At 43.4% G+C, this 9,186-nt stretch overlaps 1 protein-coding gene across 2 annotated transcripts in view; it reads left to right on the top strand.

The window, feature by feature from the left end:
- Positions 1-5,545: 5,545 nt before the first annotated feature.
- Positions 5,546-9,186, top strand: part of GALNT11 (polypeptide N-acetylgalactosaminyltransferase 11) — a 70,311-nt gene continuing 66,670 nt past the window's right edge. Inside the window, exon 1 of one of the 2 annotated variants that reach the window (XM_036761854.1) lies at positions 5,546-5,800. The gene's annotated coding sequence lies outside the window, so the exon portion shown is untranslated. The remainder of the gene's footprint in view (positions 5,801-9,186) is intronic. The other variant, XM_036761855.1, reaches the window with a different exon arrangement.

The following is a 9,186-nucleotide window of genomic DNA, read 5'->3' as shown; positions in this document are numbered from 1 at the left end:
TTTACAGAACTGTTATGGAGAAAGTCGTCTGTAAACTTTAAGTTGTTATACAAATGTAGTTGCCATTCCATATGGTCTCATCTATGTGGGTACTTCTATCCATGAAGAACAATCCTAGGCAAGTTATTTAATTTTTCTGAACCTCAGTTTTCTTATAAAGGAGGGGGTTTTGTTCCGTGATCTCCAACGTCCTTGCTAGCTCTAAATCTATGACGGATGAATGAAAAGCAACTTCATATTGACTTTGTGCCAGCACAGTAGTAAGTTGTGGGACACAAACTGGGGACACAAATAGGAAAAGCTAGACAGTCCCTACTCCCAAGGAGTCCTCCTTTTAAATGAGGGAGACAAGACATAAAAAGGAGGGGGAAGCCCTGAAACTAACAGGCAGATCCAAGCCCCAGAAGTTGTATTGCTAGGTCAGATGACAGTGCCGGGGAGGAGGGGTGTGGAGAGGGGGTGGGTAGGAATCTCCAGGGCAGATTATAAGGACTAGAGGACTTTAGGAGGCAGTGGCAGGGTAGATGGTAAAGCTTGGATATCTTCCACTTCACCAGAAAGAATAGAGTTGGTGATTCCCATCTTAGCCAAGTCATGTAAGCAACCAGGCAGCCAAAATTGGTTGCAGGGTGGGTTGGGGAGGAGGAAGGCAAAAGAGGAGGATGCTGTTTTCATTAGCAATGCTAACCAAAAAAATTCAACACCTGAACTTTAGGTGGGTTAGGCCTTAGATGACATTCTGTCACTGGACTCATACTTGAAACTTTTCCAGTTTCGTATTACCTAGCAGAACTTCCTATCTATTGGTATACATAGTCTCAGAGAACCTAGGGTCAGTAAAGTAAAAGAGGAGAAATCTACTATTGTTGTAGTTGCTAATAATAAGGCTTCAAGCAAAGAGTGGAGTTTACTTATCCAGGAGGCTATGGAGAATTTCTTTTCCAGGTATAGGTGGGACTCTTGATTTAAAGATTCTGTTATAATAAAATGGCAGTCTTCTCTTTAGCATCCTTCTCCCCAGGTAGAATGCACTGCCAGATGAAGACAGATTTTTTTTTAAATACCTAACTTAGAGCTTTAGAGCTTTATTTAGATCCTGTCTCTTTATAGCCCCTATGACTTTAAATTTCATTTTCCTCATCTGCAAAGTGAAAGGTTGGATTAGATAGCCTTTGAGGGCCTTCTAAGATCTTGTTTTGAGTCCAATAAGGGTCCTTGGCAGGTCAAATCACAAAACTGTGGAATAGTAGAGCAAGGGCTCTTAGAAAGCATATTGTAGGAAGAGTCAAGAGGAAAATCGATTTGCTCACTGTCACACACTCAGTGCCAAAGTCAGGATTAGCGCCCAACCAGGTTCCCTACTATTCTGATTAGTCTAGATGAAGGGTGGAGAACCTGATGCCTTGAGGCCACATGGTTCCCTATACCTGCTCTAGATACAAAATTGACCGCAAAAAAAATAAAAAGCCATTTGTTTGGGATATTTAAAAGTATGGGTAATCTTGAGTTTTTTAGGTTTCCCTGAAACAGAACCTCTAACAAGAGCTTTAAAAACAAGAGGTGCTCAATAAACACATCTAATGCCTTATGAGGCCTTTTCTCATCCTCTCAGTAGTTAACATGCTCTTTCTTAGCTGTTTCTGTATGTTGTCTCCATAGTTTGATAATATGCAAGCTGAAAAATAGGGACAGTTGCATTTTTTTTTTTGGTCTTTGTACTCCTAGCATCTAACCCCATACCTTTCACACGGGAAGCACTTAAACGTTTCTTTGAATTGGTCCTTTAAAAAGTCTTTAGTAAAGATTGAAAAGGAAAAAAATCAATATGGCTCAAGGAATTTTGCAAAATTTCTTTAGTGGTTACTACTTTTATTCCCACTCTAAAGCTTTGATTCTTTCCCTATCAAGCTAGTGGCACACAAAAATAGGACAATGATGCTTGCTTCATTTTTGAATATTATTAAAAAGTCAAGAATTAAGTTTTTTATTGCTTTTTTTTCTTCGACCAAGGTCTTGCTCAGATGTTCCATCATGGCATTTGAAGTGACCCCGTGGAGTATAAACCCTGCTAAGTCCTACTAAGTTGAAAAACTATAACAGACTAGGTCTGAGTCTGGCCAATCAGCAGAAAGTTGGCTATGGGATATTTTAACTAAGTTAACTTGTGCAGTTATTTGCAAGATATAGAGATGTTACAATTTGCATTATTAGAGGGAGCATATAGATAAAATCATAGGACTTAAAATATTTATCATTTATTTATATCCATCATTTTTTTTTAAATTTTGAATTCCAGATTTTATCCTTTTCTCCCATCCCTCCCCCACCCACTGAGAAGGAAAACATTATGCCAATTATACATGTGAAATCATACAAAACATTCCCCTATTAGCCATATCATTTTTTTAAAAAGCAAGATAGAAAATTACGCTTCGATTTGCACTTTGAGGTGGATAGCATTTTTTCATCATTGGTCTCTTGGAATTGTCTTGGATCACTGTATTGATCAGAGTAGCCAAGTCTTTCACCACTGATCATCTTTACAACATTTATAACATTGCTATTACTGTGCATAATCATCCCCTGGTTCTTCTCACTTCACTTTGCATCAGTTCGTATGGGTCTTGCCATGTTTCTTCTGAAACCACTCCCGACATCATTTCTTATAGCACAATGGTTATCTTTTTCTTTTTATGATTAAGAACTACCCAAGTCACTGTTGAGAATTATATTGCAAGCTTTGTGAGGGAAAATATAAAAATTTTTTGAGGTCTCTGGTGGATCGAGGTCTGGCCTTAGGGAGTTTCAAGTCCTGCTTCTGACACATATGCAGTGCTCCAAACAACTCTCTAAAAGCTATACATTATGGATCAATTTTACTTCTGTATTGGTATGGTGGATTTCCACATGGGGAGGACATTATAATAAAATAGTTATAATTCCAGCCATCCTCTTTCAGCAGGAGACAGTTATGGTCAGACCTGAACTTTAGGAGTATCACTTGGCAATTCTATGAAGAATAGATTGGAGAGGAGAAAGAAACCAATAAGGAGTGGATTGCAGTCCAAGTGAGAGGTGAAGAACACTTAAACTAGGGTGGTAGCTTTGTGTGATGGGAAACTTGAGAGATTTTGTGCAGGTAGAATTCACAGGACTTCATAACTGACCAGATATGGTATAAAGGGGAGCTGAGGATGATATTGAGGTTGTGATCTTGCATCTGGAAAAATGGTGGGTGGTGCCTTTGACAGATGTGGGAAAGTTAAAAGAGGTGTTTCAGAAGAAAGATACTGAGTTTTCTTTTGGGCATGTTGATTTTGATATACCTAGGGGACGTCCAGTTGGAAATGTTCAGCAGGCAGTCCATGAAGCAGGACGAGAGAACAGGAGACCAATGAGGACTGGGTCTGGGAGTGATAGATAGAAATGATAATTGAACCCATGTTAGCTCTCAGATTGTAGAGACAGAAGAGGGCTGAAAAACAACTCTGGGGTACACTCATGCATAGAGAATAAGACATGGATAATCCCAAACCAGGGAGAAGAGAGTATGTAGGAGGAAGAGATGGTTCAGCTGTGTCAAAAAAAGAGGTCCAGAAGGATGAGAACTAAGAAAAGCTCATTGGATTTAGCATGTCCATCAGTGGTGCCATTTTTACTTATGAAGGGCTGACACAGCCAGGGATCAAATTTCAAATGTAAGGGGTGAGTTAATTAACATAGCATTAGGAAAATATTAGACAAAGTGAAAAAAAAATACATGGGGCCAACAAGCAGAAAAGTAAATATAATATCCAAATGCACAATATATGTATTATGAAACAATTTGGTGTTGAAAAGAGAAGACAAGTAAAGGTAAAAACAAACCCTAAATGGCATTTCTAGGCTGTTCACCTTAAAAACAAAAGAAATACAATTCATCACTGACAATGTGGATTCCTCTACTGTGTTGAGTTCCTTAAGACACTGAAATGAAAGATGGGGGAATGAATATCTTAGCAGAAAAAACACAGTAAAACATTTAAAAAAAGACTACCACATTTCCAGGCTTCTTTGTTGTATTGATTGGTTTTTACTGATTTTTAAAGTCTTTTTTTTCTTTAAAAATATTGTTATATGGTATGGCTCTGGAGATGAGAGTTGAGAGTTACCGGAAGAAATTTAGGCAATATAAAAAACAAGATAAGAATTAAGTATTTTAAATAAAATATATTTTAAAGAAAGCTTACAATAGATGAGCTGTTATCAATTTTCCCCACCTCTCTTTCCTGTTTGTTTTAAGGGATGGCTTGGCAGGAGAGGGAAGGAAAAGATTTGCCTCTTTCTCTTTGCCAGTCACCTCCCCTTACAGCTTTTTAGCTCCCCTTTATGTGTAGTCTTCTCCCTTTGGAATGTATGCTCCTTGAGTATAGCCAGTCAATAAACACTTATTAAGCACCTACTATGTGCCTGGTATTGTGCTAAGCCTTGGAGATTCAAAGAAAGGCAAAAGACAATCCCTGCTTTCAAGGAGACCGCAGTCAAACGAGGGAAGACAACATGAAAACCAGCTACATAAACAGAGTAAAGTGGCAATGCTCCACGGCGGGAAGGCACTAAATTGAGGAGGATCGGGAAAGGCTTCCTATGGAAGGCTTTTGGCTGGATTGGTAGGATTTTAGCTCGAGGGAAGGAAGCCGAGAGGAAGAGTGGAGGAAGGGGAGCATTTTAGGTATGGGAGAGAGCTTGGAGGTGGAAGAACATCAAGGAGGCTAGTGTCACTGGATGGGAAGTAAGAAGACTGGAAAGGGATGCGGGGTGACAGTGGTGGTGGTGGGGGCATGTTATACTAGGGTTTGAACGCCAAAGGACTTTATATCTTGGATCCTGGAGGTGACTCTGGATAAAGCGCTGGCCTTGGAGTCAGAAGAACTGGGTTTAAAGCCTGCTGCAGCTGACTAGATGTGGGACCTTGGGCAAGTCGCTTCACTCCGTTTGCCTCAGTTCCCTCATCTGTAGAATGAGCTGAAGAAGGACATGGCAAACCACTCCAGTGTCTTTGCGGAGAAAACCCCAATGGGGTCCTGAAGAGCCGGGTCCGACTGAAGGGAAAGAAGGAGGGACGCTTCCGCGTGTCCCTGACGCTCGGCTCGGCGCTTGAAGCGAAACGCAGGACGGGGTCGGATCAGGCAGAGATCACGGTCAGCAGTCGCTGCGGCCTTCTCAGCTCATCAGTACCGAGGCCCACTGAAAAACAAAGCTCCCAGCGGCCGCTTTCCCGGAGCCGATTTTACGCGATGCTTCCAGGGCTGGCCCACAGACGGGGCCGGTGACGGCGGGAAAGAGCGGCGCAGGGACAAAGGGAGCCCCCTCCTCGCTGGGGGCCGGAGGAGCGGCGGAGGAAAGGTGGGAAGGGGCGTCTGAGGCGAGGACGAGGAGGGAGAAGGCGGCGCGTGTTTCCTCCCCAGCAGAGGAGGGGAGCGGGCGGCCGTGCGGAGGCCGCCTCCCTCGCGGGCTCACAGCCTCGGCGGAGGCGCCTGACGCGGCCCGGGCGCCCTGACGCGCTGGTCACGTGGGCGCCGGGCGGCGGCGGGGGCCGAAGCGGCTCGCGCTGGGTTCCGGCTCCGGCTCGGGCTCGAGCAGCCGCTGCCGGGGGCGTGGAGGAGCTGGGCCACTGTGGGGAGCGAGGCGGCCTGACAGGAGCCCCGCTGCATGGGGGCCCCCCGCCGCCGCCTCTGTCTCCTGCGGCCCCCGAGGGGGCCTGAGAAGATGCCGCAGTCCGACTCTCGGAGCGCGGTGTTCCTGGGGTACCGGCCTGTGGGTGAGTCACCGATCCCCGATCCCCTACGTGCCTTCCCTCACCCGAGAACGGGGTGGCGGCCGCGTGGCCATCCTTCCCGGCGACTGAGGCTCGGGCGCGTAGGGAGTGCTGCCACTCACCGAGCTCGTGGCTCCGCCCCCTCCTTTCCCCGCCTCTTTCCCCTCCCCCACTCTTTCTCCTCTCCCTTTCCTCTCCTTTCTTTTTCCCCCTCTTCCCTCTCTCCCTTCTCTCTCTCTTCACCTTCCCTCTCTCCCTCCCTCTCCTTCGTTTCCTTCCCTCTTTCCTCCCTCTCCCCCTCTCCCCTCCTTCCTTTCCTCTCCTCTTCTTTCTCCTCTTTCTTCCCTCCTCCCTTCTTCCCATCTCTTCTCCTCTTGTTCTCCCTTCTTTCTCCTTCCCTTTCCCACCTCCCCTCCTTCCCATTCTCCTTCCCTCTCCTCCTTCTTTCTCTCCCTTTCTCTGCTTCTTTCCCTCTCACTCCATCTTTCCTTCTCTCTCCTTCTTCATTCTCCAGCTTCTTTCTCCTCCCTTTCATCTCCCCTCTCCCACTCTGTTCCTCAAGTCCTTGAAGGAGAGCCCAAGAATAGTTTATCCAGACCGGCCTGGCCTGTGCTGGAGGCACTTTGCTGCTTCATTGGGCACTGGACACTTCGTTTAGGTTTCCCTCCACCCTTCTCTGTGCTTTAAAAGCCAAAAGTGTTTCCACAGGGATGGTGACAGTCACCTTACAATTCTGCCCCGATCTCCCACCTCCCCACTCCCTGTTGTTGGAGTTGAGAAATTGGGCTAAATGTCATACTTGGGTTTTTTTTTCCCTGATTATAGAAAATGATAGTTAAAGTTGCTGTATGGGATGTACTAATTTTCACAGGATCACAGATGTGAATAGAGCTGGGAAGGACCTCAGAGAGTATGCATTCCAAACCGCTAGTTTTACAGACTATGCAACTGAGGCCCAGAGAATCAAGTGGCAGTTAGTAAGGGGACAAAGCGGGGATTTAAAACCAGCTCCACTGACTTCCACCATACTGCTCTGGAAATAAAAGCTGTCTAGAAATGGAAACGATGCAAAAAAGAGATCTAGGACTTTGGGGGTTTGACCATGAATTACTTAAAAATCCTCAGTGGAAGAAGATGCTGCTTCTCAGATTTGGGGGAAAGGGTTTCCCAGAATTAGAGAATTTAGAGCTGGATGGGGCTTTTGGTGAAAGGGACCCAATTTCCACTTTCGGACTGCAAGTTTCATCTGATATTAAGCCCGAATTTGAATACTTGAACGCTGCTATTATGTTCTTATGCTCTTCTGTTCTCTAGAGAAGACATTACCAGTTCTTTCAATGAGTCCTCATAGGTCAAGGCATCACCAGGCTGTTCACCATCCTGGTTGTCCTCCCCTGGACACTCAGCAGCTTTTCAGGGCCTTTAAACTGTGCCACCTCTACTCGAATACAACACTCCAGGGCAGAGTCCAGCAGCCCAACATCACCTTATTCCTGGAGGTGTCTTTCTTAATGCAGCCAAAATCACATTAGTTTTTAAGAGGGAGAGGTAAAGCAGGAGTGTGGCATAGTAGAAGGAACATTGGACTTCTGTTTGGATCTGGGCTCTGCCGCTCCCTCTATGACTGTTAAGGAGTGGCTTAACCTCATTAGTCCTCAGTTTCCCCTTCTGTAAAGCAACGGAACTGGAGTAGATGATTTCCAAAGAAACTTCTAGCTTAAAAGATTGTGATCTAATGAGCTGTAGAGACCAGAGGGACTTATTTTTGAAGGGCAAGGGACAGGGACTGGCAATGTTGTTACTGAGGAGAATATGCTGTAAAAGTAATTTTAGTAGAACATGAGAGGAAAGAAACTTAGTTACAAAGTCTAGGGGTGATTGTGATTTATTCAGTGCTACAAAATCTTTAGGAGAAAATTTTTGTGTTACTGGAAGCTAAACCTGTGATACAGCATATAGTTCTCCTGAGCAGTATTGGAGTCTTTCATTTAAAAGTATTTTCTTTGACTTCCTCTTGTATTCTAAGTTAAGATAGTGTAAATGATAATAGTGTGAGGCATATTGTAAGGATGATCAACTGTGAAAGACTTAGCTACCCTAATTTATACAGTGATCCAAGACAGTTCCAAAGGATTCATAATGAAAAATATTCTCCACATCCAGAGAACTGATGAACTCTCAGTGCAGATTGAAGCATACTTTTTTCATTGACCTTATTTTTCTTGCTTTATTTTTATTTATTTATTTTTTGCAGTATGGTTAATATGAAAATATTTTATGTGATTTCACATGTGTAAATGGTATTATGTTGCCTGCCTTCTCCATGGGTTGGGAAAGACCTTGAGTAAGAGAGAGAATTTGAAACTCAAAATTTTAAGAAATTAATGTTAAAATAAATGTTTTAAAAAATACTGTGAAGTGTCCCTAACACTGATTTCTTCTGGCTGCAGATGTCGCATAATCTCTTTCTTGGTACAAGTGATTTAAAAAGCATTTTATTGAAATTTCATTTTTCCGCTGTCAGCTTTACATATTATATTTTGGGGGAATGGGGAATTTTTGTTAACCCATTAAGTTAAGTTAACCCATTAAATAAAAGGAATATTTTGTGACTTGGGCTGAGGAATTCACGGAAGAACATAGTACATTTTGGAAAGAATCTGTAGTTGAAGAAGACTTGGGCATCATTTAGAGGGTCATACAACCAAATATTCACTTACGATCTAGATAGCCAGTACAAAGAGAAAATAAAAACCTGGAAGAGCTGACACTAAGAATGAAAGAGATTCTTTCAGTTTTTGTAAGGCACAAAGTGACTTTTACTTTGAGGATACGGATGTATTCTCGAACACGTAGGTATTATCTTCACTTCAGTAGGTGCTCATATACCTGTCTCCAAACATTTGTGATATTGGAAAGGGATGCCAGACATCTTGGTCCATCAGAATCCTTATGATGGGATACAGTTAGATGAAATAAAGTCTGTAGATATTTTCTCTTTCCCTCTTCCCTTCTCCTAAGGGATGGAGTGCTGGGCCTGGTTAGGAAGATTTATATTCAAGTGCAGCCTCAGACACTTATTAGCTGTGTGACCTTGGATAAGTTACTTAACCTGTTGGCCTCAGTTTCCTTATCTGTAAAATGGGGATAATATTACCTGCCTTATAAGAGTTGTTGTAAGGATCAAGTAAGGTGGTATTTGTAAAGCACTTGGCACAGTCCTAGCACATTGTATGCACTTAAGAAGTGCTTATTCCCTCTCCCCTGTTCTTCCCCTCCCCTTTCAGATAGGAAAGTATATAATATAGACAGAACATCAAAGCAAGTTGGAAAATTGAAGAGTGAAATCATTCACGTCCCCTATACACAAATGGCTGCAATCATCCACG

This window comes from Trichosurus vulpecula, chromosome 5, assembly GCF_011100635.1.
Source record: "Trichosurus vulpecula isolate mTriVul1 chromosome 5, mTriVul1.pri, whole genome shotgun sequence".
Classification (NCBI taxonomy): domain Eukaryota; kingdom Metazoa; phylum Chordata; class Mammalia; order Diprotodontia; family Phalangeridae; genus Trichosurus; species Trichosurus vulpecula.
Note: the sequence above shows the minus strand (reverse complement) of the source record. Positions and strands in the feature narration are given on the sequence as shown.